Source organism: Grammomys surdaster, unplaced genomic scaffold (assembly GCF_004785775.1).
Source record: "Grammomys surdaster isolate TR1022 unplaced genomic scaffold, NIH_TR_1.0 949, whole genome shotgun sequence".
Lineage (NCBI taxonomy): Eukaryota > Metazoa > Chordata > Mammalia > Rodentia > Muridae > Grammomys > Grammomys surdaster.
In genome coordinates, this window is record NW_021605368.1 from 49925 (window position 1) to 60378 (window position 10454).

The following is a 10454-nucleotide window of genomic DNA, read 5'->3' on the forward strand; positions in this document are numbered from 1 at the left end:
TGGCTAGTATTGTTGCACTCCTCATGGGACCATAAACACTTTTAGCTCCTTCAGCTCCTTCTCTCTTATACCTCCATTGGGAACCCCTTGATCAGGTCAACTGTTAGCTGTGAGCATCTGCCTCTGAATATGTCAGACTCTGGCAAACCTCTAAGGAGACAGCTATGTCAGCCTCCTGTCAACATACACTTCCTGACATCCAAATCATTGTATACCTTTGGTGACAGCACATGGGATGGATACTCAGGTGGAATGTTTTTCAGACACCACCTCCTTCAGTTTCTGTCCCACACTTTGTCTCCATATTTGTTCCCTTGAGAATTTTGTTACTCCTTCTAAGAAGGACCGAAGCACCCATACTTGGTCTTCTTTCTTCACGAGCTTCATGTGGTCTGTGAGTTGAATCTTGGGTATTGCAAGATTCTGGGCGAATATCCAATTATCAGTGGTTGAATACCATGTGTGTTCTTTTGTGACTGAGTTAGCTCACTCAGGATGATATGTTCTAGTTCCATCCATTTACCTAAGAATTTCTTGAATTCATTGTTTTTGATAGCTGAGTAATACTCCATTGTGTAAATGTACCACAATTTTTTTTATCCACTCCTCTGTTTAAAAACATCTGGGTTGTTTCCAGCTTCTGCCTATTATAAATAAGGCTCCTATGAACATAGTGGAGCATATGTCCTTGTTATATGTTGGAGCATCTTCTGGGTATATGCCCAGCAGTGGTATAGCTGGGTCCTCAGTTAATGCTATGTCCAATTTTCTGAGGCACCACCAGATAGATTTCCAGATTTTTTGCATCATCTTGCAATCCCACCAACAATAGAGGTGTATTTCTCTTTCTCTACACCCTCACCAGCATGTACTATCACCTGAATTTTTGATCTTAACCATTCTGACTGGTATGATGTGGAATCTCAGGTTTGTTTTGATTTGCATTTCCCTGATGGCTAAGGATGTTGAACAATTTTTTTAGGTGCTTCTCAGCCATTCGAGTTTCCTCAGTTGAGAATTCTTTGTTTAGCTCTGTACCCTAGTTGGTTGTCTGGAGTCTAATTTCTTGAGTTCTTTGTATATATTGGATATTAGCCCTCTATTGGATGTGGGATTGGTAAAGATCTTTTCCCAATATTTTGGTTGCTGTATGTCGTATTGACAGTGTCCTTTGTCTTACAGAAACTTTGAAATTTATGAGGTCCCATTTGTCAATTCTTGGTCTTAGAGAATAAGTCATCGGTGTTCTGGTCAGGAACTTTTTCCCTGTGCCCATTTATGAAATGTTCTTCCCCACCTTCTCTTCTATTAGTTTCAGTGTATCTGGTTTTATGTGAAGGCCCTTTAGCCACTTAGACTTGAGCTTTGTACAAGAAGATAAGAATGGATCGATTTTCATTCTTCAACATGCAGTCCTCCAGTTGAACCAGTACCATTTGTTGAAAATGCTGTCTTTTTTCCTCTGGACAGTTTTAGTTCCTTGTCAAATATCAAGTGACCATAGTTGTGTGGGTTCATTTCTGGGTCTTCAATTCTATTCCATTGATCTTCATGCCTGTCTCTGTACCAATACCATGCAGTTTTTATCACTGTTGCTCTGTAGTACAGCTTGAGGTCAGGGATGGTGATTCCTCCAGAAGTTCTTTTATTGTTGAGAATAGTTCTTGCTATTTTGGTTTTTTTGTTATTCCAAATGAATTTGATAATTTCTCTTTCTAACTCTTTGAAGAATTGACTTGGATTTTTAATGGGGATTGCATTGACTCTATAGATTGCTTTCGGCAAAATGCCCATTTTTACTATATTAATCCTGCCAATCCATGAGCATGGGAGATCTTTCCATCTTCTGAGATCTTCTTTGATTTCTTCTTCAGAGAGTTGAAGTTCTTGTCATATAGATTTTTCACTTGCTTGGTTAGATTCACACCAACATATTTTATATTATTTGTGACTATTGTGAAGGGTGTTATTGCCCTAATTTCTTGCTAAGCCTGTTTATCTTTTGAGTAGAGGAAGGCTACTAATTTGTCTGAATTGATTTTATATCCAGCCACATTGCTGAAGTTGTTTATAAGGTTTAGTATTTCAATAATGGAAGTTTTGGTGTCACTTAAATATACTATCATATCATCTGCAAATAGTGAAAATTTGACTTCTTCCTTTCCTATTTGTGTTCCTTTTAGTTGCTTATGCTGTCTAATTGCTTTGGCTAGGACTTCCAGTACTATATTGAACAGGTAGGGAGAGAGTGGGCAGCCTCATCTAGTCCCTGATTTTTGTAGGAATGCTTCAAGTTTCTCAACATTTAGTTTGATGTTGTTTGCTGGTTTGCTGTATATTGCTTTTACTATGTTTAGGTATGGGCCTTGGATTCCTGATCTTTCCAAGACTTTTTACCATGAAGAGATGTTGAATTTTGTCAAATTCTTTCTCAGAATCTAGTGAAATGATCATGTTGTTTTTTTTCTTTGAGTTTGTTTATATAGTGGATGATGTTGATGGATTTCCGAATATTGAACTATCTATGCATTCTTGGGATGAAGCCTACGTGATCATGATGGATCGTTGTTTTAATGTGTTCTTGGATTTGGTTTGCGAGAATTTTATTGACTATTTTTGCATCAGATTGTTAATATTGACAGTTATCATTGAGCAGTGTTTATTGATTCCTGTTTTTTGATGTTATGGTATGCGCCCCTCCTTTGATTTGGTGAACGGTTATGGTGTGTGCACCCCTTTGGTTTTCTGAACTCCTTTTAATTTATTTTGTGTGTCTTCTTAGGTGTGACTAAACTCTTCAAGTTAAAGCTTGATTGGTAGGCAAAGATTGTTCAAATTTGTTTTTATTGTGGATTGTATTTCTTTCTCTGTCTATTGTAACTGACTTTTTTCAGGGTAAAGGAATCTAAGCCAACATGTGTTGTCTATTACAGTTTGTAGAACACCCATTTATGCCCTTCTGGTTTTTAGAGTGTCCACTGGGAAGTTAGGTGTTATTTTAATAAGCTGTATTCATTTATTACTCGGTCTTGCCCCCTTACAACTTTTAATATTCTTCATTTGTTTTGCACTCTTAGTGTTTTGAGTACATCCTGTGAGGAATTTCTTTTCTGATCATGTGTTTGTGGAGTTTTGTGCTTCATGTATCTTGATAGAAACCTCCTTCTTTAGACATGGAATTTTTTTTATGGGTTGGTTAAAAGTATTTTCTCTAGTGTTGAGTTGGGTTTCTTCTCCTTTTATGTTCTTATATTTCACAGATGTGGTCCTTTCATGGTGTCCTAGATTTCCTGGATATTTTATGCCTGCATTTTTTCCATTAACTGAGTAATTTATTCAATTTACACCCTGACCTCTACACCCTCTTAGTCCCTCCTCACACAATTCTTTCCCTTCCTACTCCCCTTCTTTTCTGTGAAAATGGGGGTCCCTCTGCTTATCTCCCCATCCTGGCATTTCAAGTCTCTGCAGGGTTAATGTCCATATTTTCAAGGGACTTAACAATTTCTTGGACTGAGCTATCCATATCTTTTTCAGAAAGATTCTCTCTTCTCTGCCTTGTACTCTGTTCATGAGGTTAACCTTTGAGATGTTTGTTTGAAATCCTAAATTTTTTACTTACTTTTACTTCAGTTTGGATTTTCTTTAGTACTTTTATTTCTATCTTTACATCTTGAATTGCTTTCACTATTTTACTCAACCTTCATGTTTTCACAGACTTCATTAAGGGTGTTATTCATATCCTTTTCAAATTCCTTAAACATATTCACAATAGATATTTGAAGTCCTTGTTTACTGCTTCCACTATATTGCAAATCTCAGGGCCTACTATAATAGGTTTACTAGTTTATGTAGGAAACATATTGTTTTGCTTATTTGTGTTTATATTTTTGAGCATGTGGTGTTATGATGTTTGAGGGTTTTCTTGATGTTGATATCTGGTCTTATCTTTGTTGTGTATTTTATTCTGTTCTTTGATTTCTATTGTCCTCTCTGGACCCCAGGCAGCTGCAGAGGCAGTGGAGTCTTTGGTAGAGAGTGCTTCTGTAGGTCAATGTGTGGCAGGAAGGAAGAGAGGTGGCTTAGGAGGAAATGGTAAGAAGGGCTGTGAAAAAGAGGTTGGGCTATCCAGTCTGCATCAAGAAGTGGAGTTCTTAGGGAGTGGACATGTGATGGTAAGAAGGGATCCCACAAGTATCCTGATACAGGATTAAGTCGGGAGACAGTGTACTGAAGAATGGAGAAAATAGTGAGAATCTCATTCCTGAATCTCAACTCAGTGTGGCCCTGGGATTTCCTGAAAGTGTATCTGCAGATCTATGGCTGACAGAAGGAAATGAAGGCGGCTAGAAGTCAAGGTTGAGAGGCTCAGTAGGAATGAGCTAACGTGGGTCTGCCAGGTATTTTACTTTTAGGTTATGATTGGGAGTTTTCTCCTGGATTGTTTCTGAGCATGCTTATGATTACTGCATATGAAAGTTACTAAATTTTGTTTTTTGTATTGTACCAAACTACCTTAATTGAAGTCATAAAAAATAAGGAGTTTTCTAGCAATCTGATTAAGATACTTTAATTATCAATGTATGTCAACTGTAAACAGGGCTAATTTGCCTTCTTTTCTATTTGTGTCTCTCATCTTTTCCTCATTTCTTATTACTTTGTCTAAGATTTCAAGCACTACATCCATTAAGAGCTGAATGGCCATGTTTGACTTCTTATATTATATTTCTTATACTATTATTATTATTTCATTTTATTTCAATTTTTATTTATTAATCATTCCATTCATATATGTCTGAAATGATATCCCAATTCCCAGTTACCCCTCCAGAAACTCCCATCCAACATCTTCCCTCTCTTCCCTCCCTTTGCGTCCATGAGGGTGCTTCCCCAGACATCCACTCTCTCCAATTCCACTGTTCCAGCATTCCCTTATGCCAGGGCATCACACCTCCACAGGATCAATGGCCTCCCCTCCCTTTGCTGTCAGGCAAGGCCATATTCTGTTGCGTATGTATCTAGAGACATGGATCCCTCACTGCATACTCCTTGGTTGGTGATCTAGTTTCTAGGAGCACTGGGTCGTCCGGCCAGCAGATGTTCTCTCTGTGTTGTTGCAGTCCCCCTCCACTCCTTCAGTCCTTTCACCAGCACCTGCACTGGAGTCCCTCAGCTCCAAATATCCACATCTGCACTGGTGAGTTGTTGAACTGAACTCCCAAGGAATAGAATGCCAGCTTCCTGTCAGCAAGTGCCTCTTGGCAAAGGGAACAGTTTTGTGTCTCCAGAAAGGATGGATATCCAGGTAGTGTAGTCTCTGGATGATCTTTTCTTCAGTCTTTGCTCCATTTTTTGTTCCTGTTCTCCCTTTGGACAGGAATATTATTGGGCTAAAAACTTTGAGATGGTTGGGTGGCCCCATCTCACCACAGGGGGCAGTGTCTCTACTAGAGCTGGTCTCTATAAGGTTCTATCTCCCCCTTCTCTGTGCATTTTGACTAAAGTCATCCCCTTTGGATGCTAGGAGCCTCTCAATTCCCTAGTGTCTGGGACACTCCAGGGCCTAACTCCAGTTCCTGATTCCCCTGTTACATATCTTTATTCAATTTCATGACCCTCTGTACCTCTCTCCCATCCCCTCCAGTACCTGATACCCTTATTTCCTCTCCTATTCTTTTTCTTCCAGGGCCCCCTCCCTCCACATCCCTCAATCATGATGTTCTCCCCTCAATGCAAGACTTAAGCATCCACATCCTGTTCTTCCTCCTAAACTCCATATGGTCTATGGGTTGTATCATGGGCATTGTGAGGTTTGGGGCTAATATCCCCTGATCAGTGAGTATATACCATGAGTGATATTTTTCAACTGTGTTACCTCACTCAGGATGATATTTTCTAGTTGCATCCATTTGCCTGTCAATTTCAAAAAGTCATTGTTTTTAAGTACTCCATTGTGTAAATGTACCACATTTTCTAGCAACTTGTGGCATGGATCTACTGGGTTCACATGAAACATGGTTTGGGAATGAAAAGGGGTTGAGGGTGAGAAGAGATGAAGTCAAGGAAAAGTTCTCTGATCAAGGCTCAATGCTTTAATGTTCAGCTCTCGATTTAAAGGGAAAGGCCCCACCAAAACCCTTTCTGGTTTAAGCCAGAGATGGATGGGATAATCTGTTCTTGGTCATTGCTGGAGATATTTCAAGGCCAGCCCAAGGGCAGTTCTTCTTCTAAGTTCCTGACATCCAAGCTGGGTAACTCCACCTAGATCCTCTCACTTGATCTGTTGTGGTAAACAAGGTATTTCATGCCTGTTCAAAGCTGGAGGAAGGACACAATCCCCCCTTCTTAGTTTTATAAAGATGAGCAGTGTCAGCAGCTGGATGGGGTACAAGATTTCATCTCATCTAGGGTAAAGAGTTGCAGGGTGACCGTGCCTGGCTTAGGTTGGCATCAATATTGTTCCTATAGTACCTGTCCTCGAGGAAAACATACATAGTATATTGATGTTTGCCTCTACCTTAGGTCTATTGGAGCTCAAGAACACACTTACCTATCTTTGAGTAACCAGCCATCACTGGCACACTCTTTCCCATATAGACCAAAGGCACATTCAGACCCAAGGACCTGTGCGTATGCACTCAATGCAATTCTTCATAGCGATGGATAACTGCCATGATGAAATATAGTAGCTGAGCTTCCCGAGAGTGATCCTATGTGAAGGCAACCTATCTGTTTGAGACACAAGGTTCAAAGGTTAAAAGCAACACGGTTATCCAAGCAATGTAGAAAATAAGGTTGAAAGCAGAAATATTCCAGTATCTAATCCAACTGCTGGTTGACAGGGATCAGATACAAAGTCTAGCTACCAGGTATATAGTGGGTGGCTTTAAGTATTGATGGAAACTACATGCCAGTTTAAATCAGCTAACTGTTAAGGATTTCAAGCCATCTTCATCATCACAATCATAATTATTAGGCTCACGATCTGTGTCAACTTGACAGACCAACCTTTCAGGCAGCCATCAGGCTCCATTTTAATTTCAGAGACAATACAGACCAAGCCATGACCCCAAATTAAAACAGGGTCAGGACCATTCCAAGTATTAGTTAGGGAGTCTCTCCATTTGACCCTGGCAAATGAGCTGGAAGTGACTGGATATCAGTGATGATCTGCTGCAGACTGACCTTTAACATCAGTTTGCAGAAAATTTAAAACAAATAACACAAAATCAAGATGTGCTTTTGGTGACCTTGGGGGCTATAATTCTCCCCCTTGAGTTTTAACAAGCCATTTGTGTTACAAAATGAATTCTTGCTTTAGCATCTCCAAAAATTCTACCAGCTGCTTTCAGCAGCTTGTAAACAAATTCCTCAAACGGTTCATCAGGGCTTGTTCAATGACAGATCAATTCCCACTAAGATCCCCTTTAGTAGGTAATTGATTCCAAGCATGTTGGGCAGCCATTGCAGTCTTTGTATTACCTTCATATTGACCTTCTCCTGGAAGCATGTTAAGATCTCAATCTGCATTGTCTGCCTGAGCATTCATCATGGTTATTCTCCTACTTGCATCACACCATTCTGAGCTCCAAAGCATGTAATCTCCTCCTGACAAAGTAGCCTTAGATAGTTTTCCAAACTTGGGGTGTTAAATTTGCTTCTACCACAGTATCCAATAAAGCTTGTGTGAAGGGGGCAGTAAGGCCATAATGTGTCACAGATATTTTAACTCTTTCATCACTTTGAACTCCAATGCCTGATATTGTCTGATTCTTCTGTTCTGCTGGTCAATCACATCAACTATAGGAAAAGGTAATACATCAGATATATTTTGCCATCCCTGCAAGCCTGATTCACAGCTCTTTCTAAAGGCGATTGGTGCATCTCAAAATCATTGCTCTTTTTTGCATCTGACAGACAGTTTAATTCCTGTAGCTTGTTAGTCAATTTCTGCCACTTAATTTCCATCTCTAATTTATATACCTTCATGTCCATCTGGACAGCTTTTGCTGCATCAAAGACTATAGGTGTAGTGGAACATGCATAGGGAAGCCAATCCTCTTGATATCTGGCAGCCTTTTCTTTTATATCAGCTCCTTCCTCTGGATCTAATTCATTATCAGAATCTCCAATTTCTTTCATCTAAGCTGTAAACAGTGTACTAGTTCTATACTTCTCTGATTTATAGTTGAGGGCCTTTTATTTGTAACAGCACTTTCTGATAGGCGTTCTTGAATCACTCCAAGCTGTGCCTGGGTAGCAGCTAACACTTGCAAGGTCTCTTTATCTATTTTATTATCAATAGCATCTTTTATAAGCTCCCAGAGGCAGAGGTTGTTAGAATCTGCCTGTGTAATTCTCAAAACTTCTCTGACTGTTTCCCAGGTTTTCTTGTTGAAAGTTCCTTCTTGTGGGAACCATGGGCAGCATGAATTTATTTCTGCCAAGAATTTTTCTAACATATGATTTGAAAACCCTGCTTCTGCCTGGAGCAGCTCTTGCAGGCTGCAGGAAAATGCCTGTTTGGAATTCTTGTGTTTCATAACTTGCTGTCACCTCCTAGGTGAGTTTGGTGTGGGGTCAACACCTATTAAACCTAGACCATATCCCCTTAAACACACTTCCTGCAAACTTAGCCTTCAAAAAAATAACTAGCACTAGCATCAATGCTGTTCATTGCTTACCAAGTGCATGGGATACATTCCTTTTTGTTCTGATTTCCGTGGAGCTGCACCTAAGATAGCATTCCTCAGCTGGTACCCTGTTTACAGGTCCCTCCATGCAGCACCACCTGTTTATCTGCAAGGGGGACTGGGAATGAAAAGGGGACAGAGGGTGAGAAGAAATGAATCCAAGAGATGAATCCAAGACGAATTTCTCTGGTCAAGGCTCAATGTTTTAATGTTCAGCTCTTGATTTAAATGGAAAGGCCCCACCAAAACCCTTTCTGGTTTAAGCTGAAGATGGGTGGAATAATCTGTTTTTGGTCATGGCTGGAGATATTTGAAGGTCAGTCCCAGGGGCAGTTCTTCTTCTAAGTTCCCTGCAGCCAAGGTGGGAAACTCTACCTACATTGAACTGGAAGATCCTTCTCTCAGTTTCTTCTGGATGGGCTTTGGCCTGGCTGACCTCACAGGTGTGAGTCTTGGATATATTTTTTTGATCTTGGCTATTGTGGTCTGTAGGTGTTACAGCTGAGTAGGACTTTGATTGCTTTTCTCTCTTAGCAGTTTGCATAGTGCCTTCTAATACAATGAAAACCATTTCTCCAGGAAGAGGTTTCCAGGCCAGTCCCAGCCCAGGTCCTTGGGTCTGAATTGTATTGTGTCTACAGCAATAGGGTCTTTTTTTGCCTTTTAAAAAACATTTTTATTGAATATTCTATTTATTTACATTTCAGATGTCATCCCCTTTCTCCATCCTCTCCCTCATAGATCCTCTACAACATCCCTTCCTCCATTTTGCTTTTATTGTTTTTTTCTTTTTTTTATTGCATATTTTATTTACAGTTCAGACATTATTACCTTTCCCCATGCTCCCTGATCCAGAAACCCCCTCATCCCATCCCCCCATCCTCCTGCTTCTATGAGGATGTGCCCCCATGCACCCACCCACACCCACCTCCCCATCCTTGAATGCTCCCACACTGGGGCATCCAGCCTTCATGGGACCAAGGACGTTCTCTTCCACCTATGTTCGACAAACCATCCTTCCCTACATATACAGCTAGAGCCATGGATCTCTCCCTAAGTGCTCCCAGGCTAGTGGTTTAGACCTTGGGAGCTCTGGTTGGTTAGTATTGTTGCACTCCTCATGGGGCTGCAAACTCTTTCAGCTCCTTCAGCTCCTTCTCACTAACACCTCCATTGGGAACCCCTTGATCAGTTCAATGGTTAGCTGTGAGCATCACCTCTGTATATGTCAGGCTCTGGCAGACATCTAAGGAGAAAGCTATATCAGGCTCCTATCAGCATGCACTTCCTGGAATCCACATCAGTGTCTACTTTTGGTGACTACACATGGGATGGATACCCAGGTGTAACACGCTCCAGATGACCACTCTTTCTGAAAAGCATAAAAGGACAACAACAGCTTTTATTGTTTGGGAAGGTGTGCGATGTTGGGCTGGGAGAAGCAGTTGGGAACCTGGTTGAGCGAGTCTTGAACCCCGGACCATTATCTGGATGGCAGGTGTTCAGCTTTTGCCTCCAGGTCCTGGTTCTTTTCATTCAGCTTCGGCCCTCCACAGCCCCTCCCAAAGAGAGGTCTGTGACCATCAGTTACGAGGAACAGTGCCTCAGGCTCTCCTACATGTAGGTGAGGTGTCTCCAAGCTCTCGGACCAAGCCAATAGGTGTTATCTGCTGCCAGACCCTAACCCACCCTGAAATTGTATATAAGGGCTCTCTATTCTGGAGAAGTAACGGTGTGTTTGAGAATCATCCTGGTGTCCGA